This window comes from Ranitomeya imitator, chromosome 4 (genome assembly GCF_032444005.1).
Source record: "Ranitomeya imitator isolate aRanImi1 chromosome 4, aRanImi1.pri, whole genome shotgun sequence".
Taxonomy (NCBI): domain Eukaryota; kingdom Metazoa; phylum Chordata; class Amphibia; order Anura; family Dendrobatidae; genus Ranitomeya; species Ranitomeya imitator.
This window is the reverse complement of record NC_091285.1, coordinates 712,492,749-712,518,103: the sequence shown is the minus strand read 5'-3', so window position 1 is coordinate 712,518,103 and position 25,355 is coordinate 712,492,749. Positions and strand designations below refer to the sequence as shown.

Here is a 25,355-nt window from a genome sequence, read left to right as displayed (position 1 = left end):
ATATCAGTAATAGGCAGGCAGTGTATGTGGGTATATAGATATCAGTGCTAGGCAGGCAGTGTATGTGGGTATATAGATATCAGTGCTAGGCAGGCAGTGTGTTGTGAGTTCTGTTGTCGGTCTCCCTCCTGTGGTCATGGATGGTACTTCCGCTGGTTCTGTCTATGGACTTTCTCTGGTGGCTGTGGGTGTTTCTGAGTTTCCTTCCTCAGGTGACGAGGTTAATTCGTTAGCTGGCTGCTCTATTTAACTCCACTTATATCTTTGCTCCATGCCACCTGTCAATGTTCCAGTATTGGTCTAGTTCTCTCCTGGATCGTTCTTGTGACCTGTCTTCCCATCAGAAGCTAAGTTCCAGCTTGTATTTCTTTGGTTTACTATTTTTCTGTCCAGCTTGCTATTTCATTGTTGTCTTGCTTGCTGGAAGCTCTGGGACGCAGAGGGAGCGCCTCCGCACCGTGAGTCGGTGCGGAGGGTCTTTTTGCGCCCTCTGCGTGGTCTTTTTGTAGGTTTTTGTGCTGACCGCAAAGTTATCTTTCCTATCCTCGGTCTGTTCAGTAAGTCGGGCCTCACTTTGCTAAATCTATTTCATCTCTGTGTTTGTATTTTCATCTTTACTCACCGTCATTATATGTGGGGGGCTGCCTTTTCCTTTGGGGAATTTCTCTGAGGCAAGGTAGGCTTTATTTTTCTATCTTCAGGGCTAGCTAGTTTCTTAGGCTGTGTCGAGTTGCATAGGGAGCGTTAGGCGCAATCCACGGCTATTTCTAGTGTGTTTGATAGGATTAGGGATTGCGGTCAGCAGAGTTCCCACGTCCCAGAGCTCGTCCTATGTTTTTGGTAATTATAAGGTCACTTTGTGTGCTCTTAACCACCAGGTCCATTATTGTCCTGACCACCAGGTCATAACAGCAGTGTATGTGGGTATATAGATATCAGTGGTAGGCAGGCAGGCAGTGTATGTGGGTATATAGATATCAGTAATAGGCAGGCAGTGTATGTGGGTATATAGATATCAGTGCTAGGCAGGCAGTGTATGTGGGTATATAGATATCAGTGCTAGGCAGGCAGTGTGTTGTGAGTTTTGTTGTCGGTCTCCCTCCTGTGGTCATGGATGGTACTTCGGCTGGTTCTGTCTATGGACTTTCTCTGGTGGCTGTGGGTGTTTCTGAGTTTCCTTCCTCAGGTGACGAGGTTAATTCGTTAGCTGGCTGCTCTATTTAACTCCACTTATATCTTTGCTCCATGCCACCTGTCAATGTTCCAGTATTGGTCTAGTTCTCTCCTGGATCGTTCTTGTGACCTGTCTTCCCATCAGAAGCTAAGTTCCAGCTTGTATTTCTTTGGTTTACTATTTTTCTGTCCAGCTTGCTATTTTATTGTTGTCTTGCTTGCTGGAAGCTCTGGGACGCAGAGGGAGCGCCTCCGCACCGTGAGTCGGTGCGGAGGGTCTTTTTGCGCCCTCTGCGTGGTCTTTTTGTAGGTTTTTGTGCTGACCGCAAAGTTATCTTTCCTATCCTCGGTCTGTTCAGTAAGTCGGGCCTCACTTTGCTAAATCTATTTCATCTCTGTGTTTGTATTTTCATCTTTACTCACCGTCATTATATGTGGGGGGCTGCCTTTTCCTTTGGGGAATTTCTCTGAGGCAAGGTAGGCTTTATTTTTCTATCTTCAGGGCTAGCTAGTTTCTTAGGCTGTGTCGAGTTGCATAGGGAGCGTTAGGCGCAATCCACGGCTATTTCTAGTGTGTTTGATAGGATTAGGGATTGCGGTCAGCAGAGTTCCCACGTCCCAGAGCTCGTCCTATGTTTTTGGTAATTATAAGGTCACTTTGTGTGCTCTTAACCACCAGGTCCATTATTGTCCTGACCACCAGGTCATAACAGCAGTGTATGTGGGTATATAGATATCAGTGGTAGGCAGGCAGGCAGTGTATGTGGGTATATAGATATCAGTAATAGGCAGGCAGTGTATGTGGGTATATAGATATCAGTGCTAGGCAGGCAGTGTATGTGGGTATATAGATATCAGTGCTAGGCAGGCAGGCAGTGTATGTGGGTATATAGATATCAGTGCTAGGCAGGCAGTGTATGTGAGTATATAGATATCAGTGGTAGGCAGGCAGGAAGTGTATGTGGGTATATAGATATCAGTGCTAGGCAGGCAGGCAGTGTATGTGGGTATATAGATATCAGTGCTAGGCAGGCAGTGTATGTGGGTATATAGATATCAGTAATAGGCAGGCAGTGTATGTGAGTATATAGATATCAGTGCTAGGCAGGCAGTGTATGTGGGTATATAGATATCAGTGCTAGGCAGGCAGGCAGTGTATGTGGGTATATAGATATCAGTGCTAGGCAGGCAGTGTATGTAAGTATATAGATATCAGTGCTAGGCAGGCAGGAAGTGTATGTGGGTATATAGATATCAGTGCTAGGCAGGCAGGCAGTGTATGTGGGTATATAGATATCAGTGCTAGGCAGGCAGGCAGTGTATGTGAGTATATAGATATCAGTGCTAGGCAGGCAGTGTATGTGGGTATATAGATATCAGTGCTAGGCAGGCAGTGTATGTGGGTATATAGATATCAGTGCTAGGCGGGCAGTGTATGTGGTATATAGATATCAGTGCTAGGCAGGCAGCGAGTGTATGCGGGTATATAGATATCAGTGCTAGGCTGGCAGTGTATGTGGTATATAGATATCAGTGCTAGGCTGGCAGTGTATGTGAGTATATAGATATCAGTGCTAGGCAGGCAGTGTATGTAGTATATAGATATCAGTGCCAGGCAGGCAGTGTATGTAGGTATATAGATATCAGTGCTAGACAGGCAGTGTATGTGGGTATATAGATATCAGTGCCAGGCAGGCAGTGTATGTGGTATATAGATATCAGTGCTTGGCGGGCAGTGTATGTGGGTATATAGATATCAGTGCTAGGCAGGCAGTGTATGTGGTATATAGATATCAGTGATAGGCAGATAGTGTATGTGGGTATATAGATATCAGTGCTAGGCAGATAGTGTATGTGGGTATATAGATATCAGTGATAGGCAGATAGTGTATGTGGGTATATAGATATCATTGCTAGGCAGGCAGTGTGTGTGGGATTATAGACATCAGTGCTAGGCAGGCAGGCAGTGTATGTGGGTATATAGATATCAGTGCTAGGCAGGCAGTGTATGTGGGTATATAGATATCAGTGCTAGGCAGGCAGTGTATGTGGGTATATAGATATCAGTGCTAGGCAGGCAGTGTATGTGGGTATATAGATATCAGTGCTAGGCAGGGAGTGTATGTGGGTATATAGATATCAGTGCTAGACAGGCAGTGTATGTGGGTATATAGATATCAGTGCTAGGCAGGCAGTGTATGTGGGTATATAGATATCAGTGCTAGGCAGGCAGTGTATGTGGGTATATAGATATCAGTGCTAGGCAGGCAGTGTATGTGGGTATATAGATATCAGTGCTAGGCAGGCAGTGTATGTGGGTATATAGATATCAGTGCTAGGCAGGCAGTGTATGTGGGTATATAGATATCAGTGCTAGGCAGGCAGTGTATGTGGGTATATAGATATCAGTGCTAGGCAGGCAGTTTATGTGGGTATATAGATATCAGTGCTAGGCAGGCAGGCAGTGTATGTGGTATATAGATATCAGTGCTAGGCAGGCAGGCAGTGTATGTCGGATTATAGATATCAGTGCTAGGCAAGCAGGAAGTGTATGTGGTTATATAGATATCAGTGCTAGGCAGGCAGGCAGTGTATGTGGGTATATAGATATCAGTGCTAGGCAGGCAGTGTGTGTGGATATATAGATATCAGTGCTAGGCAGGCAGTGTATGTGAGTATATAGATATCAGTGCTAGGCAGGCAGGCAGTGTATGTAGGTATATAGATATCATTGCTAGGAAGGCAGGCAGTGCATGTGGTATATAGATATCAGTGCTAGGCAGGCAGGCAGTGTATGTGGGTATATAGATATCAGTGCTAGGCAGGCAGTGTATGTGGGTATATAGATATCAGTGCTAGGCAGGCAGTGTATGTGGGTATATAGATATCAGTGCTAGGCAGGCAGTGTGTTGTGAGTTCTGTTGTCGGTCTCCCTCCTGTGGTCATGGATGGTACTTCGGCTGGTTCTGTCTATGGACTTTCTCTGGTGGCTGTGGGTGTTTCTGAGTTTCCTTCCTCAGGTGACGAGGTTAATTCGAAAGCTGCTGCTCTATTTAATTCCACTTATATCTTTGCTCCATGCCACCTGTCAATGTTCCAGTATTGGTCTAGTTCTCTCCTGGATCGTTCTTGTGACCTGTCTTCCCATCAGAAGCTGAGTTCCAGCTTGTGTTTCTTTGGTTTACTATTTTTCTGTCCAGCTTGCTATTTTATTGTTGTCTTGCTTGCTGGAAGCTCTGGGACGCAGAGGGAGCGCCTCCGCACCGTGAGTCGGTGCGGAGGGTCTTTTTGCGCCCTCTGCGTGGTCTTTTTGTAGGTTTTTGTGCTGACCGCAAAGTTATCTTTCCTATCCTCGGTCTGTTCAGTAAGTCGGGCCTCACTTTGCTAAATCTATTTCATCTCTGTGTTTGTATTTTCATCTTTACTCACCGTCATTATATGTGGGGGGCTGCCTTTTCCTGTGGGGAATTTCTCTGAGGCAAGGTAGGCTTTATTTTTCTATCTTCAGGGCTAGCTAGTTTCTTAGGCTGTGTCGAGTTGCATAGGGAGCGTTAGGCGCAATCCACGGCTATTTCTAGTGTGTTTGATAGGATTAGGGTTTGCGGTCAGCAGAGTTCCCACGTCCCAGAGCTCGTCCTATGTTTTTGGTAATTATAAGGTCACTTTGTGTGCTCTTAACCACCAGGTCCATTATTGTCCTGACCACCAGGTCATAACAGCAGTGTATGTGGGTATATAGATATCAGTGGTAGGCAGGCAGGCAGTGTATGTGGGTATATAGATATCAGTAATAGGCAGGCAGTGTATGTGGGTATATAGATATCAGTGCTAGGCAGGCAGTGTATGTGGTATATAGATATCAGTGCTAGGCAGGCAGTGTGTTGTGAGTTCTGTTGTCGGTCTCCCTCCTGTGGTCATGGATGGTACTTCGGCTGGTTCTGTCTATGGACTTTCTCTGGTGGCTGTGGGTGTTTCTGAGTTTCCTTCCTCAGGTGACGAGGTTAATTCGTTAGCTGGCTGCTCTATTTAACTCCACTTATATCTTTGCTCCATGCCACCTGTCAATGTTCCAGTATTGGTCTAGTTCTCTCCTGGATCGTTCTTGTGACCTGTCTTCCCATCAGAAGCTAAGTTCCAGCTTGTATTTCTTTGGTTTACTATTTTTCTGTCCAGCTTGCTATTTTATTGTTGTCTTGCTTGCTGGAAGCTCTGGGACGCAGAGGGAGCGCCTCCGCACCGTGAGTCGGTGCGGAGGGTCTTTTTGCGCCCTCTGCGTGGTCTTTTTGTAGGTTTTTGTGCTGACCGCAAAGTTATCTTTCCTATCCTCGGTCTGTTCAGTAAGTCGGGCCTCACTTTGCTAAATCTATTTCATCTCTGTGTTTGTATTTTCATCTTTACTCACCGTCATTATATGTGGGGGGCTGCCTTTTCCTTTGGGGAATTTCTCTGAGGCAAGGTAGGCTTTATTTTTCTATCTTCAGGGCTAGCTAGTTTCTTAGGCTGTGTCGAGTTGCATAGGGAGCGTTAGGCGCAATCCACGGCTATTTCTAGTGTGTTTGATAGGATTAGGGATTGCGGTCAGCAGAGTTCCCACGTCCCAGAGCTCGTCCTATGTTTTTGGTAATTATAAGGTCACTTTGTGTGCTCTTAACCACCAGGTCCATTATTGTCCTGACCACCAGGTCATAACAGCAGTGTATGTGGGTATATAGATATCAGTGGTAGGCAGGCAGGCAGTGTATGTGGGTATATAGATATCAGTAATAGGCAGGCAGTGTATGTGGGTATATAGATATCAGTGCTAGGCAGGCAGTGTATGTGGGTATATAGATATCAGTGCTAGGCAGGCAGGCAGTGTATGTGGGTATATAGATATCAGTGCTAGGCAGGCAGTGTATGTGAGTATATAGATATCAGTGCTAGGCAGGCAGGAAGTGTATGTGGGTATATAGATATCAGTGCTAGGCAGGCAGGCAGTGTATGTGGGTATATAGATATCAGTGCTAGGCAGGCAGTGTATGTGGGTATATAGATATCAGTAATAGGCAGGCAGTGTATGTGAGTATATAGATATCAGTGCTAGGCAGGCAGTGTATGTGGGTATATAGATATCAGTGCTAGGCAGGCAGGCAGTGTATGTGGGTATATAGATATCAGTGCTAGGCAGGCAGTGTATGTGAGTATATAGATATCAGTGCTAGGCAGGCAGGAAGTGTATGTGGGTATATAGATATCAGTGCTAGGCAGGCAGGCAGTGTATGTGGGTATATAGATATCAGTGCTAGGCAGGCAGGCAGTGTATGTGAGTATATAGATATCAGTGCTAGGCAGGCAGTGTATGTGGGTATATAGATATCAGTGCTAGGCAGGCAGTGTATGTGGGTATATAGATATCAGTGCTAGGCGGGCAGTGTATGTGGTATATAGATATCAGTGCTAGGCAGGCAGCGAGTGTATGCGGGTATATAGATATCAGTGCTAGGCTGGCAGTGTATGTGAGTATATAGATATCAGTGCTAGGCTGGCAGTGTATGTGAGTATATAGATATCAGTGCTAGGCAGGCAGTGTATGTAGTATATAGATATCAGTGCCAGGCAGGCAGTGTATGTAGGTATATAGATATCAGTGCTAGACAGGCAGTGTATGTGGGTATATTGATATCAGTGCCAGGCAGGCAGTGTATGTGGTATATAGATATCAGTGCTTGGCGGGCAGTGTATGTGGTATGTAGATATCAGTGCTAGGCAGGCAGTGTATGTGGGTATATAGATATCAGTGCTAGGCAGGCAGTGTATGTGGTATATAGATATCAGTGATAGGCAGATAGTGTATGTGGGTATATAGATATCAGTGCTAGGCAGATAGTGTATGTGGGTATATAGATATCAGTGATAGGCAGGCAGTGTATGTGGGTATATAGATATCAGTGCTAGGCAGGCAGTGTATGTGGGTATATAGATATCAGTGCTAGGCAGGCAGTGTATGTGGGTATATAGATATCAGTGCTAGGCAGGGAGTGTATGTGGGTATATAGATATCAGTGCTAGGCAGGCAGTGTATGTGGGTATATAGATATCAGTGCTAGGCAGGCAGTGTATGTGGGTATATAGATATCAGTGCTAGGCAGGCAGTGTATGTGGGTATATAGATATCAGTGCTAGGCAGGCAGTTTATATGGGTATATAGATATCAGTGCTAGGCAGGCAGGCAGTGTATGTGGTATATAGATATCAGTGCTAGGCAGGCAGGCAGTGTATGTTGGATTATAAATATCAGTGCTAGGCAGGCAGGCAGTGTATGTGGGTATATAGATATCAGTGCTAGGCAGGCAGTGTGTGTGGATATATAGATATCAGTGCTAGGCAGGCAGTGTATGTGGGTATATAGATATCAGTGCTAGGCAGGCAGTGTATGTGAGTATATAGATATCAGTGCTAGGCAGGCAGGCAGTGTATGTAGGTATATAGATATCAGTGCTAGGAAGGCAGGCAGTGCATGTGGTATATAGATATCAGTGCTAGGCAGGCAGGCAGTGCATGTGGGTATATAGATATCAGTGCTAGGCAGGCAGTGTATGTGGGTATATAGATATCAGTGCTAGGCAGGCAGTGTATGTGGTATATAGATATCAGTGCTAGGCAGGCAGTGTGTTGTGAGTTCTGTTGTCGGTCTCCCTCCTGTGGTCATGGATGGTACTTCGGCTGGTTCTGTCTATGGACTTTCTCTGGTGGCTGTGGGTGTTTCTGAGTTTCCTTCCTCAGGTGACGAGGTTAATTCGAAAGCTGCTGCTCTATTTAACTCCACTTATATCTTTGCTCCATGCCACCTGTCAATGTTCCAGTATTGGTCTAGTTCAAGATTCAAGATTCAAGATTCAAAGAAGCTTTATTGGCAGGACCAAATACACATCAGTTTTGCCAAAGCAAGTGTATAGAGGCAATAGGGATAGGGACTGAGGGGATGTTGGGTAGGAGCTGTGGGGGGAGGTGGATGGGGCAGATCCAGGTTGGGGGCTATAGTCCATGGCATAGGGGAGGTGGATGGGGCAGATCCAGGTTGGGGGCTATAGTCCATGGCATAGGGGAGGTGGATGGGGCAGGTTCAGGTTGGGGGCTATAGTCCATGGCATAGGGGAGGTGGATGGGGCAGGTCCATTGTGGGGGCTATAGTCCATGGCATAGGGGAGGTGGATGGGGCAGATCCAGGTTGGGGGCTATAGTCCATGGCATCATAGTTCTCTTTCTCGCAGTCTATGGCATTCGCTCACATACCGCGCTGCTATCTCCACCGCTCTCTCTTCTTCTCCCAGCAAGATATATGTTTTCTCTTCCTCCTTCATGGTGATGAAGTCTGGGAAGAGATGTGAGAGTCTCCTGAAGTGAGTGTCCCTCACTGCTGAGTATTTGGAGCAGTGTAGCAGGAAGTGGGTTTCGTCCTCTATGGCCTCCTGGTCACAGTGTTGGCACAGTCTTTCCTCCCTGGGCTTGTAGCTCTGCCTGTGTCGGCCACATTCGATGGCCAGACTGTGGGCGCTGAGTCTATATCGGCTCAGGATCTGGCGGTCTCTGGGGTCCGGGAGTTTCTCCAGATATGGGGCCAGTCTGTAGTCTCTCTGTAGGCTCCGGTACATGGTCAGTTTCTGTGAGCTGATGATATCATTCTTCCAGTCACTGACATACCTCTCCTGGCCTTCATCTGCCATCTTCCTAATTCCGGCTTTTGTCAGGTTGTTGTGATTGGTGTTCTGCTCCGGTTGGGTTTGGCTGGGCTGTTCCGGGGGTTCTGGTTTTTCTGTTTCACCTTCATGTATCAGGGCTTTATGGTGATGGGAGCTTGGATTGCTCCTATGCAGGTGAGCCCGGAATGACAGCGCCCTCTTTAGAACTGTCAGGTGTAGAGGGAATCTGCCCAGCTCGGCCCGACAAGCACTGTTGGAGGTGCTCCGATGGACCTGGAGAAGGTGCTTGCAGAATTCCAGGTGGAATATTTCTGTTGGACTGGAGTCCCACTTTGACCAGTCTGGGTAGGTGTGAGGACCCCAGACTTCGCTGCCATACAGGAGGATTGGGGCGATGATGGAGTCGAAGATTTTTAGCCAGACCCTCACTGGTGGCTTCAGATGGTAGAGTGTCCTTCGGATGGCATAGAAGGTTTTGCAGGCCTTGTCTTTCAGGGTCTCTATGGCTTGTTTGAAGTTCCCTGACCGGTGAATCTCTAGGCCCAGGTAGGTATATTTGTCCGTTCCTGTGAGGTCGCAGTTGTTGAGGATAAATGATGGGTGTTGGTCTGATCTTCTCTTTCTCCTCTGGAACACCATGGTGTTGGTTTTCTTTAGGTTGACCGGTAGGGCCCAGGTGGAGCTGAATTTCTCTAGGATTTTCAGGTTGTCCTGGAGGCCTTTCTCGGTTGGTGACAGCAGCAGCAGGTCATCTGCATACAGCAGGAATTTCACCTGAGCGTCGTGGAGGGTGAGTCCTGGTGCTGAGGAGGATTCCAGGGCGGTAGCCAGCTCGTTGATGTAGATGTTGAAGAGCGTTGGGCTTAGGCTGCAGCCTTGTCTTACTCCGCGGCTCTGCTGGAAAAAAGCCGTTCTTTTGCCGCTCACACTCACGCTGCAGCGGTTCTCGGTGTAGGAGCTTTTGATGACATCGTAGGTCTTTCCTCCTATTCCACTCTCCAGCAGTTTCAGGAATAAGCCCGGGTGCCACACTGAATCAAAGGCCTTTTTAAAGTCCACAAAGCAGGCGTATATCTTCCCATTCTTTGTATTGTAGACGTGTCTCTGAATGAGGCTGTGCAGAGTATAGATGTGGTCAGTGGTGCGGTGGTTCGGCATGAACCCTGCTTGGCTCTTGTTGAGGACGTTGTGCTCGGTGAGGAAGGTGAGGATCCTCTTGTTCAGGATACTGTTGAACAGTTTTCCCAGGTTGCTGCTGACGCATATGCCTCTGTAGTTGGCTGGGTCATACCTGTCCCCACTCTTGTGGATGGGTGTGATGAGGCCTTGGTTCCAGGTACGAGGGAAGTAGCCGGCACTCAGTACAATATTGAAGAGTTTAACCATTGCAGCCTGTATTTCTGGTGGGCTGTACTTCAGCATTTCTGGTAGGATTCCATCTAGGCCACCGGCTTTTCTACTTCTTATGGAGGAGAGTCTCTCGGTTACTTCCTGTAGTGTTATAGGTGTATCCACCGGGTTTTGGAAGTTTTTGATTTTTTCCTCCATTGCTTTTAGTTTCGCCATTATGTTTTCCTGTTCTTGGCTTAGTCCTTCCTTTGGAATGTCTTTATAGAGGTCTCTGAAGTATTGGAGCCAGAGGTTGCCATTTTGGATATGGTTGTTGTTTTTCTTGTCTTTGGTGTCCATGTGGTTCCATAGTTCCCAGAAGGAGTGGTCTTGGAGGGCGTCTTGGAGTTGATTGAGCTTCGTAGAGATGTAACTCTGCTTCTTCCTCCTGAGGATGGTTTTGTACTGCTTTTGTATGGAGTCATAGGCTTCCCTCAGACCCAGGTGGTTGGGGTCTCTGTGTTTCTTGTTGGAGGCTGTTCTCAGGGTCTTCCGTACAGCTTTACATTCTCTGTCAAACCAGCCATTGACCTGTGTTTCTTTTGGTCTCTTGTAGTCGACTTTTTTAAGGTCGGACAGTCTGGCCATTGCGTAGAATATATTGTTGAGGTCCTTTGCTGCTTGGTTCACTCCCTCTGGGTTTGGCATGTACTCAAGGTTGTAGAAGTGGTGGAGCATCCGCTGTATTTCAGGTCTTCTGGAAGCTTCTTTATATCTTAGTGCCGATATTTTGGACCATTTATAGGATGGAGGCCGGGTGAAGAGGCCGCTCTGCTGTGGCTTCTGAGTGGATGGTTTCTCTGTAGATTTCATGTACAGAAGAAGTTGGCTGTGGTCTGACAGGTGCGTTTGTGGGGTGACTATGAAGGCGCTGACATCTGCCAGGTTCATGTCTGTAATGGCGTAATCAACTACACTCCTCCCTACATGGGAGTTTAGTGTATACCTTCCTAAGGAGTCACCCTTGCATCGTCCATTAAGGATATGAAGTCCTAAACTTTTACATACGTTCAGGAGCTTTCTGCCACTTTTGTTGACTGTACTGTCATAGCTGTTTCTCTCAGTGTGTACAGGGTCTTGGCCGTCATTCTCTGCTCCAAGTATGTAGATGTTTCCATCCGTGGTCAGGAAGTCTCTCTCTCTCCCTGTTCTTGCATTGAGGTCTCCAAAGATGAGAACTTTGCCCAGGGCCTGATAATGGGCGGCTTCTCTTTGTAAGATTTCGAAGCAGTCTGGATTGAAGTAGGGGGACTCTGGCGGTGGTATATAGGTGGCACAGAGGTGGACATCAGACTGACAGGTGAGGATGGAGCTGCTGATTCTGATCCATATGTGGCTGCCTCCTTTCTTCACCGGTTTGATGTACTGGTGGAGCTCCTCTTTATACCAGATCGCTACTCCTCCTGAGCCCCGGCCCTGTTTGATGTTTTTATTTTTCTGGGCATGGACCAAGAATTCCTTGTATCCAATAGGCACCAGGGATTCGTTTTCGGCTCTGGTCCATGTTTCCAGGAGGATCTGAATGTCTATATTTTTCATACTTTGTATAAAATCAGGGTCCTTTGTTTTAGATCCAAAGGTTGAGGCGTTGAGACCCTGGATATTCCAGCTGCTGATTGTAAGTGAAGACATTCTTCTGTGTGGTTTGTGTGTATATACCTTGTAATGAGTATGGCTGTGTGGGACAAACTGGATTTCTGACAGTTTTATAGTGGTGCTTGGTTCCATCCGGTCACATTATTATTCTGCGCAGTGCATTGAGCAGGTTTATTATCTCATCCCTATCTCTGCTCTGCATGTATCTGTGTGGGCTTGGTGGTGTCCTCGGTGGAGGTCTCCACCTCCGATGGTCTGACACTGGGTGAAGAGCTTTGTTTCCAGCTCCAGGAGGTAGCCTTGGGGTTTTCTGCTTTATCGTTCTCGGGGGTCTTTCAGTGTGATTATGGCCACTGTTGAATCCAGGCCCGGGGTCTCTGTTTAGCACGATGTCCTTCAGCTCTTTGGCCAGGAGGCTGACCCCTTGTTTGTTGAGGTGTTTATCATCGTGCAGGTGACTGTTGTTTATGGAGAGGTGTTGTGCCAGGGTCACGTTTGGCACAGTCTTGATCTTTTCAGTCAGTTCTGCATTGATGGCTTGGGTGGTTTGCCTGGGTATGTCCTTTCTTGGAAGCAGCGATGACAGAATGATTTTACTGTCCCGGAATTTTAGGTTTGCCATCTTTGCCAGGTTGATCAGTTGTTCTGCGATCTGCTGGTCTGGCCGATTGTTTGTACCCGTGTGTATAATAATGTGCTTTGGGTTGGTAAACCGTGGTCTACTGATGACCTCTGTCACCTGTTCAATACTTGCACAGCGGATTGTACGGACCTGTTTTCCTGGGAATAGCCGCTGTGTATTTAGGTACTTCCCATTTGAGTCCATTATTAGGACAATATCAGGACTTTGTGATGTCTTGGGTGGGCTACGGTGCTGCTGACGAGGGTCTGTGGTGCTGGCTTTGCTGGTGGCTGGTTCTGTTCTCTCTTCCATCTCTCTGGTTTCAGGATTTGAGTCCATTATTAGGACAGTATCAGGACTTTGTGATGTCTTGGGTGGGCTGCGGTGCTGCTGACGAGGGTCTGTGGTGCTGGCTTTGCTGGTGGCTGGTTCTGTTCTCTCTTCCATCTCTCTGGTTTCAGGATTTGAGTCCATTATTAGGACAGTATCAGGACTTTGTGATGTCTTGGGTGGGCTACGGTGCTGCTGATGGGGTTCAGTGGTGGCCATATTGTCTGCTCTCTGGCATGTTTTCGTTGCCCCCTGCTGGTTCAGATGACCAGGGCTATGGGCTTTTAATTCTCTAATCTCCTTTCGGAGTTGATCATTGTCTTTTTTCAGCTCCCCCATTTCCTGTAGTGCTGCCTTGTATTGACACTTCATTTCACACATTTCGGCCCTTATTTTCTGTGTGGCTGTGTCATTTGCTGCTTGGTAATTTGCGTTGCTTTGTGAGTTTCTTTCACATGCTAATTTCAGTTGGACCAAGTCTCTTTCTAGTTGAGATAAGAAGTCTCTGATGTTATCGGGCGAGAGGTGTGAAGTGTCGGGGGTTAGGCGGCTCTGTCTGGGAATCCCTATGTGAGCATTAGAGGTAGCTGCTGGGGCTTGTAGTCCTTTATAGGTTTGTGCCTGCTCTTTGATATCGGAGAAACAATTTTCAAATTGCTGCAGAATCTCCTCCGTCCCCTGCGCCATGACTGTGCCAGTTTTGTATAGGAGTATGGTGAGCGCATTGGTGTCCTCTGCTTGGCTGGTAATTTTAATCTGCTGGACACCTTTATCGTTGGTTTTAGATACATGTTTGTATCGTTTGCACAGCGCAGTGCGCCAAGCTGAGGGGTGGTCTGTATAGAATAATACATTGGTTTTTCTTTTTGGTTCTTTCTTTGTGAAATCTGCATAAAGAGTCTCTGGATTCTCTCTAACGTAGTCCATCTTGGATTTATTGCCCCCCTGTGTTATCTCCAGATCTGGCCCCCAGCATTCCTGTGTCTCTGGCTCCGGGCTTTGTTCATTTACATGTTCTAAATTTGTGTTTTCCATTTTGTAGTTATATGTTAATTATAATCCTTGTTTCTAAGAAGATTAATTTGTAGCAAGTCTATAGGTTGTGTTGTAGTTAAAGAATTCTCCTACCTTCTATAGGTCCAGGTATCAGGATGTCAGATGTATGATGTCGGCTGTTTCCAGTCTGTGTCCTCAAGGAGATTCTTGTTTTGTCCTTTAAATCCTCCAATTCTTCCTTTTTTCATAAAATGTAAAGTCCAGTTCGGTCCAGATCACTTTTATGTTCCACGGAGTTGAGTTTTTCCAGGTTTTGTCTTACAGTTGACTCATTACAAGGTATAAAGTGATGGAAATTCAGGAGCTCATGTTCAGTGCTTCTTACTTCTTACTTAGATTTTAAGATTTTAAGATTTTACTTAAGATTTTAAGATTTTAGTTCTCTCCTGGATCGTTCTTGTGACCTGTCTTCCCATCAGAAGCTAAGTTACAGCTTGTATTTCTTTGGTTTACTATTTTTCTGTCCAGCTTGCTATTTTATTGTTGTCTTGCTTGCTGGAAGCTCTGGGACGCAGAGGGAGCGCCTCCGCACCGTGAGTCGGTGCGGAGGGTCTTTTTGCGCCCTCTGCGTGGTCTTTTTGTAGGTTTTTGTGCTGACCGCAAAGTTATCTTTCCTATCCTCGGTCTGTTCAGTAAGTCGGGCCTCACTTTGCTAAATCTATTTCATCTCTGTGTTTGTATTTTCATCTTTACTCACCGTCATTATATGTGGGGGGCTGCCTTTTCCTTTGGGGAATTTCTCTGAGGCAAGGTAGGCTTTATTTTTCTATCTTCAGGGCTAGCTAGTTTCTTAGGCTGTGTCGAGTTGCATAGGGAGCGTTAGGCGCAATCCACGGCTATTTCTAGTATGTTTGATAGGATTAGGGATTGCGGTCAGCAGAGTTCCCACGTCCCAGAGCTCGTCCTATGTTTTTGGTAATTATAAGGTCACTTTGTGTGCTCTTAACCACCAGGTCCATTATTGTCCTGACCACCAGGTCATAACAGCAGTGTATGTGGGTATATAGATATCAGTGGTAGGCAGGCAGGCAGTGTATGTGGGTATATAGATATCAGTAATAGGCAGGCAGTGTATGTGGGTATATAGATATCAGTGCTAGGCAGGCAGTGTATGTGGGTATATAGATATCAGTGCTAGGCAGGCAGTGTGTTGTGAGTTCTGTTGTCGGTCTCCCTCCTGTGGTCATGGATGGTACTTCGGCTGGTTCTGTCTATGGACTTTCTCTGGTGGCTGTGGGTGTTTCTGAGTTTCCTTCCTCAGGTGACGAGGTTAATTCGTTAGCTGGCTGCTCTATTTAACTCCACTTATATCTTTGCTCCATGCCACCTGTCAATGTTCCAGTATTGGTCTAGTTCTCTCCTGGATCGTTCTTGTGACCTGTCTTCCCATCAGAAGCTAAGTTCCAGCTTGTATTTCTTTGGTTTACTATTTTTCTGTCCAGCTTGCTATTTTATTGTTGTCTTGCTTGCTGGAAGCTCTGGGACGCAGAGGGAGCGCCTCCGCACCGTGAGTCGGTGCGGAGGGTCTTTTTGCGCCCTCTGCGTGGTCTTTTTGTAGGTTTTTGTGCTGACCGCAAAGTTATCTTTCCTATCCTCGGTCTGTTCAGTAAGTCGGGCCTCAATTTGCTAAATCTATTTCATCTCTGTGTTTGTATTTTCATCTTTACTCACCGTCATTATATGTGGGGGGCTGCCTTTTCCTTTGGGGAATTTCTCTGAGGCAAGGTAGGCTTTATTTTTCTATCTTCAGGGCTAGCTAGTTTCTTAGGCTGTGTCGAGTTGCATAGGGAGCGTTAGGCGCAATCCACGGCTATTTCTAGTGTGTTTGATAGGATTAGGGATTGCGGTCAGCAGAGTTCCCACGTCCCAGAGCTCGTCCTATGTTTTTGGTAATTATAAGGTCACTTTGTGTGCTCTTAACCACCAGGTCCATTATTGTCCTGACCACCAGGTCATAACAGCAGTGTATGTGGGTATATAGATATCAGTGGTAGGCAGGCAGGCAGTGTATGTGGGTATATAGATATCAGTAATAGGCAGGCAGTGTATGTGGGTATATAGATATCAGTGCTAGGCAGGCAGTGTATGTGGGTATATAGATATCAGTGCTAGGCAGGCAGGCAGTGTATGTGGGTATATAGATATCAGTGCTAGGCAGGCAGTGTATGTGAGTATATAGATATCAGTGCTAGGCAGGCAGGAAGTGTATGTGGGTATATAGATATCAGTGCTAGGCAGGCAGGCAGTGTATGTGGGTATATAGATATCAGTGCTAGGCAGGCAGTGTATGTGGGTATATAGATATCAGTAATAGGCAGGCAGTGTATGTGAGTATATAGATATCAGTGCTAGGCAGGCAGTGTATGTGGGTATATAGATATCAGTGCTAGGCAGGCAGGCAGTGTATGTGGGTATATAGATATCAGTGCTAGGCAGGCAGTGTATGTGAGTATATAGATATCAGTGCTAGGCAGGCAGGCAGTGTATGTGGGTATATAGATATCAGTGCTAGGCAGGCAGGCAGTGTATGTGAGTATATAGATATCAGTGCTAGGCAGGCAGTGTATGTGGGTATATAGATATCAGTGCTAGGCAGGCAGTGTATGTGGGTATATAGACATCAGTGCTAGGCGGGCAGTGTATGTGGTATATAGATATCAGTGCTAGGCAGGCAGCGAGTGTATGCGGGTATATAGATATCAGTGCTAGGCTGGCAGTGTATGTGAGTATATAGATATCAGTGCTAGGCTGGCAGTGTATGTGAGTATATAGATATCAGTGCCAGGCAGGCAGTGTATGTAGGTATATAGATATCAGTGCTAGACAGGCAGTGTATGTGGGTATATAGATATCAGTGCCAGGCAGGCAGTGTATGTGGTATATAGATATCAGTGCTTGGTGGGCAGTGTATGTGGGTATATAGATATCAGTGCCAGGCAGGCAGTGTATGTGGTATATAGATATCAGTGCTAGGCAGGCAGTGTATGTGGGTATATAGATATCAGTGCCAGGCAGGCAGTGTATGTGGTATATAGATATCAGTGCTTGGTGGGCAGTGTATGTGGGTATATAGATATCAGTGCCAGGCAGGCAGTGTATGTGGGTGTATAGATATCAGTGCTAGGCAGTCAGTGTATGTGGGTATATAGATATCAGTGCTAGGCAGGCAGTGTATGTGGGTATATAGATATCAGTGCTAGGCAGGCAGGCAGTGTATGTGGGTATATAGATATCAGTGCTAGGCGGGCAGTGTATGTGGGTATATAGATATCAGTGCTAGGCAGGCAGGCAGTGTATGTGGGTGTATAGATATCAGTGCTAGGCAGGCAGGCAGTGTATGTGAGTATATAGAGATCAGTGCTAGGCAGGCAGTGTATGTGGGTATATAGAGATCAGTGCTAGGCAGGCAGTGTATGTGGGTATATAGAGATCAGTGCTAGGCAGGCAGTGTATGTGGGTATATAGAGATCAGTGCTAGGCAGGCAGTGTATGTGGGTATATAGATATCAGTACTAGGCAGGCAGGCAGTGTATGTGGGTATATAGAGATCAGTGCTAGGCAGGCAGTGTATGTGGGTATATAGAGATCAGTGCTAGGCAAGCAGTGTATGTGGGTATATAGAGATCAGTGCTAGGCAGGCAGTGTATGTGGGTATATAGATATCAGTGCTAGGCAGGCAGTGTATGTGCGTATATAGATATCAGTGCTAGGCAGGCAGTGTATGTGGGTATACAGATATCAGTGCTAGGCAGGAAGGCAGTGTATGTGGGTATATAGATATCAGTGCTAGGCAGGAAGGCAGTGTATGTGGGTATATAGATATCAGTGCTAGGCAGGCAGTGTATGTTCGTATATAAATATCAGTGCTAGGCAGGCAGTGTATGTGGGTATATAGATATCAGTGCTAGGCAGGCAGGCAGTGTATGTGGGTATATAGAGATCAGTGCTAGGCAGGCAGTGTATGTGGGTATATATGATCAACCTGGCAAAGATGGCAAACCTAAAATTCCCGGACAGTAAAATCATTCTGTCATCGCTGCTTCCAAGAAAGGACATACCCAGGCAAACCACCCAAGCCATCAATGCAGAACTGACTGAAAAGATCAAGACTGTGCCAAACTTGACCCTGGCACAACACCTCTCCATAAACAACAGTCACCTGCACGATGATAAACACCTCAACAAACAAGGGGTCAGCCTCCTGGCCAAAGAGCTGAAGGACATCGTGCTAAACAGAGACCCCGGGCCTGGATTCAACAGTGGCCATAATCACACTGAAAGACCCCCGAGAACGATAAAGCAGAAAACCCCAAGGCTACCTCCTGAAGCTGGAAACAAAGCTCTTCACCTGTCAGACGACCGGAGGTGGAGACCTCCACCGAGGAGACCACCAAGCCCACACAGATACATGCAGAGCAGAGATAGGGATGAGATAATAAACCTGCTCAATGAACTGCGCAGAATAATAATGTGACTGGATGGAACCAAGCAACGCTATAAAACTGTCAGAAATCCAGTTTGTCCCACACAGCCATACTCATTACAAGGTATATACACACAAACCACACAGAAGAATGTCTTCACTTACAATCAGCAGCTGGAATATCCAGGGTCTCAACGCCTCAACCTTTGGATCTAAAACAAAGGACCCTGATTTTATACAAAGTATGAAAAATATAGACATTCAGATCCTCCTGGAAACATGGACCAGAGCCGAAAACGAATCCCTGGTGCCTATTGGATACAAGGAATTCTTGGTCCATGCCCAGAAAAATAAAAACATCAAACAGGGCCGGGGCTCAGGAGGAGTAGCGATCTGGTATAAAGAGGAGCTCCACCAGTACATCAAACCGGTGAAGAAAGGAGACAGCCACATATGGATCAGAATCAGCAGCTCCATCCTCACCTGTCAGTCTGATGTCCACCTCTGTGCCACCTATATACCACCGCCAGAGTCCCCCTACTTCAATCCAGACTGCTTCGAGATCTTACAAAGAGAAGCCGCCCATTATCAGGCCCTGGGCAAAGTTCTCATCTTTGGAGACCTCAATGCAAGAACAGGGAGAGAGAGAGACTTCCTGACCACGGATGGAAACATCTACATACTTGGAGCAGAGAATGACGGCCAAGACCCTGTACACACTGAGAGAAACAGCTATGACAGTACAGTCAACAAAAGTGGCAGAATGCTCCTGAACGTATGTAAAAGTTTAGGACTTCATATCCTTAATGGACGAAGCAAGGGTGACTCCTTAGGAAGGTATACACTAAACTCCCATGTAGGGAGGAGTGTAGTTGATTACGCCATTACAGACCTGAACCTGGCAGATGTCAGCGCCTTCATAGTCACCCCACAAACGCACCTGTCAGACCACAGCCAACTTCTTCTGTACATGAAATCTACAGAGAAACCATCCACTCAGAAACCACAGCAGAGCGGCCTCTTCACCCGGCCTCCATCCTATAAATGGTCCAAAATGTCAGCACTAAAGTATAAAGAAGCTTCCAGCAGACCTGAAATACAGCGGATGCTCCACCACTTCTACAACCTCGAGTACATGCCAAACCCAGAGGGGGTGAGCCAAGCCACAAAGGACCTCAACAATATATTCTACGCAATGGCCAGACTGTCCGACCTTAAAAAAGTCGACTACAAGAGACCAAAAGAAACACAGGTCAATGGCTGGTTTGACAGAGAATGTAAAGCTGTACGGAAGACCCTGAGAACAGCCTCTAACAAGAAACACAGAGACCCCAACCACCTGGGTCTGAGGGAAGCCTATGACTCCATACAAAAGCAGTACAAAACCATCCTCAGGAGGAAGAAGCAGAGTTACATCTCTACCAAGCTCAATCAACTCCAAGACGCCCTCCAAGACAACTCCTTCTGGGAACTATGGAACCACATGGGCACCAAAGACAAGAAAAACAACAACCATATCCAAAATGGCAACCTCTGGCTCCAATACTTCAGAGACCTCTATAAAGACATTCCAAAGGAAGGACTAAGCCAAGAACAGGAAAACATAATGGCGAAACTAAAAGCAATGGAGGAAAAAATCAAAAACTTCCAAAACTCGGTGGATACACCTATAACACTACAGGAAGTAACCGAGAGACTCTCCTCCATAAGATGTAGAAAAGCCGGTGGCCTAGATGGAATCCTACCAGAAATGCTGAAGTACAGCCCACCAGAAATACAGGCTGCAATGGTTAAACTCTTCAATATTGTACTGAGTGCCGGCTACTTCCCTCGTACCTGGAACCAAGGCCTCATCACACCCATCCACAAGAGTGGGGACAGGTATGACCCAGCCAACTACAGAGGCATATGCGTCAGCAGCAACCTGGGAAAACTGTTCAACAGTATCCTGAAGAAGAGGATCCTCACCTTCCTCACCGAGCACAACGTCCTCAGCAAGAGCCAAGCAGGGTTCATGCCGAACCATCGCACCACTGACCACATCTATACTCTGCACAGCCTCATTCAGAGACACGTCTACGATACAAAGAATGGGAAGATATACGCCTGCTTTGTGGACTTTAAAAAGGCCTTTGATTCAATGTGGCACCCGGGCTTATTCCTGAAACTGCTGGAGAGTGGAATAGGAGGAAAGACCTACGATGTCATCAAAAGCTCCTACACCGAGAACCGCTGCAGCGTGAGTGTGAGCGGCAAAAGAACGGCTTTTTTCCAGCAGAGCCGCGGAGTAAGACAAGGCTGCAGCCTAAGCCCAACGCTCTTCAACATCTACATCAACGAGCTGGCTACCGCCCTGGAATCCTCCTCAGCACCAGGTCTCACCCTCCACGACGCCCAGGTGAAATTCCTGCTGTATGCAGATGACCTGCTGCTGCTGTCACCAACCGAGAAAGGCCTCCAGGACAACCTGAAAATCCTAGAGAAATTCAGCTCCACCTGGGCTCTACCGGTCAACCTAAAGAAAACCAACACCATGGTGTTCCAGAGGAGAAAGAGAAGATCAGACCAACACCCATCATTTATCCTCAACAACTGCGACCTCACAGGAACGGACAAATATACCTACCTGGGCCTAGAGATTCACCGGTCAGGGAGCTTCAAACAAGCCATAGAGACCCTGAAAGACAAGGCCTGCAAAACCTTCTATGCCATCCGAAGGACACTCTACCATCTGAAGCCACCAGTGAGGGTCTGGCTAAAAATCTTCGACTCCATCATCGCCCCAATCCTCCTGTATGGCAGCGAAGTCTGGGGTCCTCACACCTACCCAGACTGGTCAAAGTGGGATTCCAGTCCAACAGAAATATTCCACCTGGAATTCTGCAAGCACCTTCTCCAGGTCCATCGGAGCACCTCCAACAGTGCTTGTCGGGCCGAGCTGGGCAGATTCCCTCTACACCTAACAGTTCTAAAGAGGGCGCTGTCATTCCGGGCTCACCTGCATAGGAGCAATCCAAGCTCCCATCACCATAAAGCCCTGATACACGAAGGTGAAACAGAAAAACCAGAACCCCCGGAACAGCCCAGCCAAACCCAACCGGAGCAGAACACCAATCACAACAACCTGACTAAAGCCGGAATTAGGAAGATGGCAGATGAAGGCCAGGAGAGGTATGTCAGTGACTGGAAGAATGATATCATCAGCTCACAGAAACTGACCATGTACCGGAGCCTACAGAGAGACTACAGACTGGCCCCATATCTGGAGAAACTCCCGGACCCCAGAGACCGCCAGATCCTGAGCCGATATAGACTCAGCGCCCACAGTCTGGCCATCGAATGTGGCCGACACAGGCAGAGCTACAAGCCCAGGGAGGAAAGACTGTGCCAGCACTGTGACCAGGAGGCCATAGAGGACGAAACCCACTTCCTGCTACACTGCTCCAAATAATCAGCAGTGAGGGACACTCCCTTCAGGAGACTCTCACATCTCTTCCCAGACTTCATCACCATGAAGGAGGAAGAGAAAACATATATCCTGCTGGGAGAAGAAGAGAGAGCGGTGGAGATAGCAGCGCGGTATGTGAGCGAATGTCATAGACTGCGAGAAAGAGAAGTATGATGCCATGGACTATAGCCCCCAACCTGGACCTGCCCCATCCACCTCCCCTATGCCATGGACTATAGCCCCCACCCTGGACCTGCCCCATCCACCTCCCCTATGCCATGGACTATAGCCCCCAACCTGGATCTGCCCCATCCACCTCCCCTATGCCATGGACTATAGCCCCCAACCTGGATCTGCCCCATCCACCTCCCCCACAGCTCCTACCCAACATCCCCACAGTCCCTATCCCTATTGCCTCTATACACTTGCTTTGGCAAAACTGATGTATATTTGGTCCTGCCAATAAAGCTTCTTTGAATCTTGAATCTAGATATCAGTGCTAGGCAGGCAGGCAGTGTATGTGGGTGTATAGATATCAGTGCTAGGCAGGCAGTGTATGTGGGCGTATAGATATCAGTGCTAGGCAGTCAGTGTATGTGGGTATATAGATATCGGTGCTAGGCAGGAAGGCAGTGTATGTGGGTATATAGATATCATTGCTAGGCAGGCAGTGTATGTGGGTATATAGATATCAGTGCTAGGCAGGAAGGCAGTGTATGTGGGTATATAGATATCAGTGCTAGGCAGGCAGTGTATGTGCGTATATAGATATCAGTGCTAGGCAGGCAGTGTATGTGGGTATATAGATATCAGTGCTAGGCAGGCAGGCAGTGTATGTGGGTATATATATATCAGTGCTAGGCAGGCAGTGTATGTGGGTATATAGATATCAGTGCTAGGCAGGCAGTGTATGTGGGTATATAGATATCAGTGATAGGCAGGCAGGCAGTGTATGTGGGTATATATATATCAGTGCTAGGCAGGCAGTGTATGTGGGTATATAGATATCAGTGCTGGGCAGGCAGTGTATGTGGTATATAGATATCAGTGCTAGGCAGGCAGGCAGTGTATGTGGGTATATAGATATCAGTGCTAGGCAGGCAGTGTATGTGATATATAGATATCAGTGCTAGGCAGGCAGTGTATGTGGGTGTATAGATATCAGTGCTAGGCAGGCAGTGTATGTGGGTATATAGATATCAGTGCTAGGCAGGCAGTGTATGTGGGTATATAGATATCAGTGCTAGGCAGGCAGTGTATGTGGGTATATAGATATCAGTGCTAGGCAGGCAGTGTATGTGGGTATATAGATATCAGTGCTAGGCAGGCAGTGTATGTGGTTATATAGATATCAGTGCTAGGCAGGCAGTGTATGTGCGTATATAGATATCAGTGCCAAGCAGGCAGTGTATGTGGGTATATAGATATCAGTGCTAGGCAGGCAGGCAGTGTATGTGGGTGTATAGATGTCAGTGCTAGGCAGGCAGTGTATGTGGGTATATAGATATCAGTGCTGGGCAGGCAGTGTATGTGGTATATAGATATCAGTGCTGGGCAGGCAGTGTATGTGGGTATATAGATATCAGTGCCAAGCAGGCAGTGTATGTGGGTATATAGATATCAGTGCTAGGCAGGCAGGCAGTGTATGTGGGTGTATAGATGTCAGTGCTAGGCAGGCAGTGTATGTGGGTATATAGATATCAGTGCTGGGCAGGCAGTGTATGTGGTATATAGATATCAGTGCTAGGCAGGCAGGCAGTGTATGTGGGTATATAGATATCAGTGCTAGGCAGGCAGTGTATGTGATATATAGATATCAGAGCTAGGCAGGCAGTGTATGTGGGTATATAGATATCAGTGCTAGGCAGGCAGTGTATGTGATATATAGATATCAGAGCTAGGCAGGCAGTGTATGTGGGTATATAGATATCAGTGCTAGGCAGGCAGTGTATGTGGTTATATAGATATCAGTGCTAGGCAGGAAGGCAGTGTATGTGGGTATATAGATATCAGTGCTAGGCAGGCAGTGTATGTGGGTATATAGATATCAGTGCTAGGCAGGCAGTGTATGTGGGTATATAGATATCAGTGCTAGGCAGGCAGTGTATGTGGTATATAGATATCAGTGCTAGGCAGGCAGTGTATGTGGGTATATAGATATCGGTGCTAGGCAGGAAGGCAGTGTATGTGGGTATATAGATATCATTGCTAGGCAGGCAGTGTATGTGGGTATATAGATATCAGTGCTAGGCAGGAAGGCAGTGTATGTGGGTATATAGATATCAGTGCTAGGCAGGCAGTGTATGTGCGTATATAGATATCAGTGCTAGGCAGGCAGTGTATGTGGGTATATAGATATCAGTGCTAGGCAGGCAGTGTATGTGCGTATATAGATATCAGTGCTAGGCAGGCAGTGTATGTGCGTATATAGATATCAGTGCTAGGCAGGCAGTGTATGTGGGTATATAGATATCAGTGCTAGGCAGGCAGTGTATGTGCGTATATAGATATCAGTGCTAGGCAGGCAGTGTATGTGGGTATATAGATATCAGTGCTAGGCAGGCAGGCAGTGTATGTGGGTGTATAGATGTCAGTGCTAGGCAGGCAGTGTATGTGGGTATATAGATATCAGTGCTGGGCAGGCAGTGTATGTGGTATATAGATATCAGTGCTAGGCAGGCAGGCAGTGTATGTGGGTATATAGATATCAGTGCTAGGCAGGCAGTGTATGTGATATATAGATATCAGTGCTAGGCAGGCAGTGTATGTGGGTGTATAGATATCAGTGCTAGGCAGGCAGTGTATGTGGGTATATAGATATCAGTGCTAGGCAGGCAGTGTATGTGGGTATATAGATATCAGTGCTAGGCAGGCAGTGTATGTGGGTATATAGATATCAGTGCTAGGCAGGCAGTGTATGTGGGTATATAGATATCAGTGCTAGGCAGGCAGTGTATGTGGGTATATAGATATCAGTGCTAGGCAGGCAGTGTATGTGGGTATATAGATATCAGTGCTAGGCAGGCAGTGTATGTGGGTATATAGATATCAGTGCTAGGCAGGCAGGCAGTGTATGTGGGTGTATAGATGTCAGTGCTAGGCAGGCAGTGTATGTGGGTATATAGATATCAGTGCTGGGCAGGCAGTGTATGTGGTATATAGATATCAGTGCTAGGCAGGCAGGCAGTGTATGTGGGTATATAGATATCAGTGCTAGGCAGGCAGTGTATGTGATATATAGATATCAGAGCTAGGCAGGCAGTGTATGTGGGTATATAGATATCAGTGCTAGGCAGGCAGTGTATGTGATATATAGATATCAGAGCTAGGCAGGCAGTGTATGTGGGTATATAGATATCAGTGCTAGGCAGGCAGTGTATGTGGTTATATAGATATCAGTGCTAGGCAGGAAGGCAGTGTATGTGGGTATATAGATATCAGTGCTAGGCAGGCAGTGTATGTGGGTATATAGATATCAGTGCTAGGCAGGCAGTGTATGTGGGTATATAGATATCAGTGCTAGGCAGGCAGTGTATGTGGGTATATAGATATCAGTGCTAGGCAGGCAGTGTATGTGGGTATATAGATATCAGTGCTAGGCAGGCAGTGTATGTGGTATATAGATATCAGTGCTAGGCA

The 25,355-nt window shown here is 46.8% G+C and overlaps 1 protein-coding gene across 1 annotated transcript in view; it reads left to right on the top strand.

Annotated features, from left to right (window-relative positions):
- LOC138677402 (alpha-N-acetylneuraminide alpha-2,8-sialyltransferase-like) overlaps positions 1-25,355 on the top strand; it is a 265,474-nt gene that overhangs the window by 47,295 nt on the left and 192,824 nt on the right. The window lies entirely within an intron of this gene.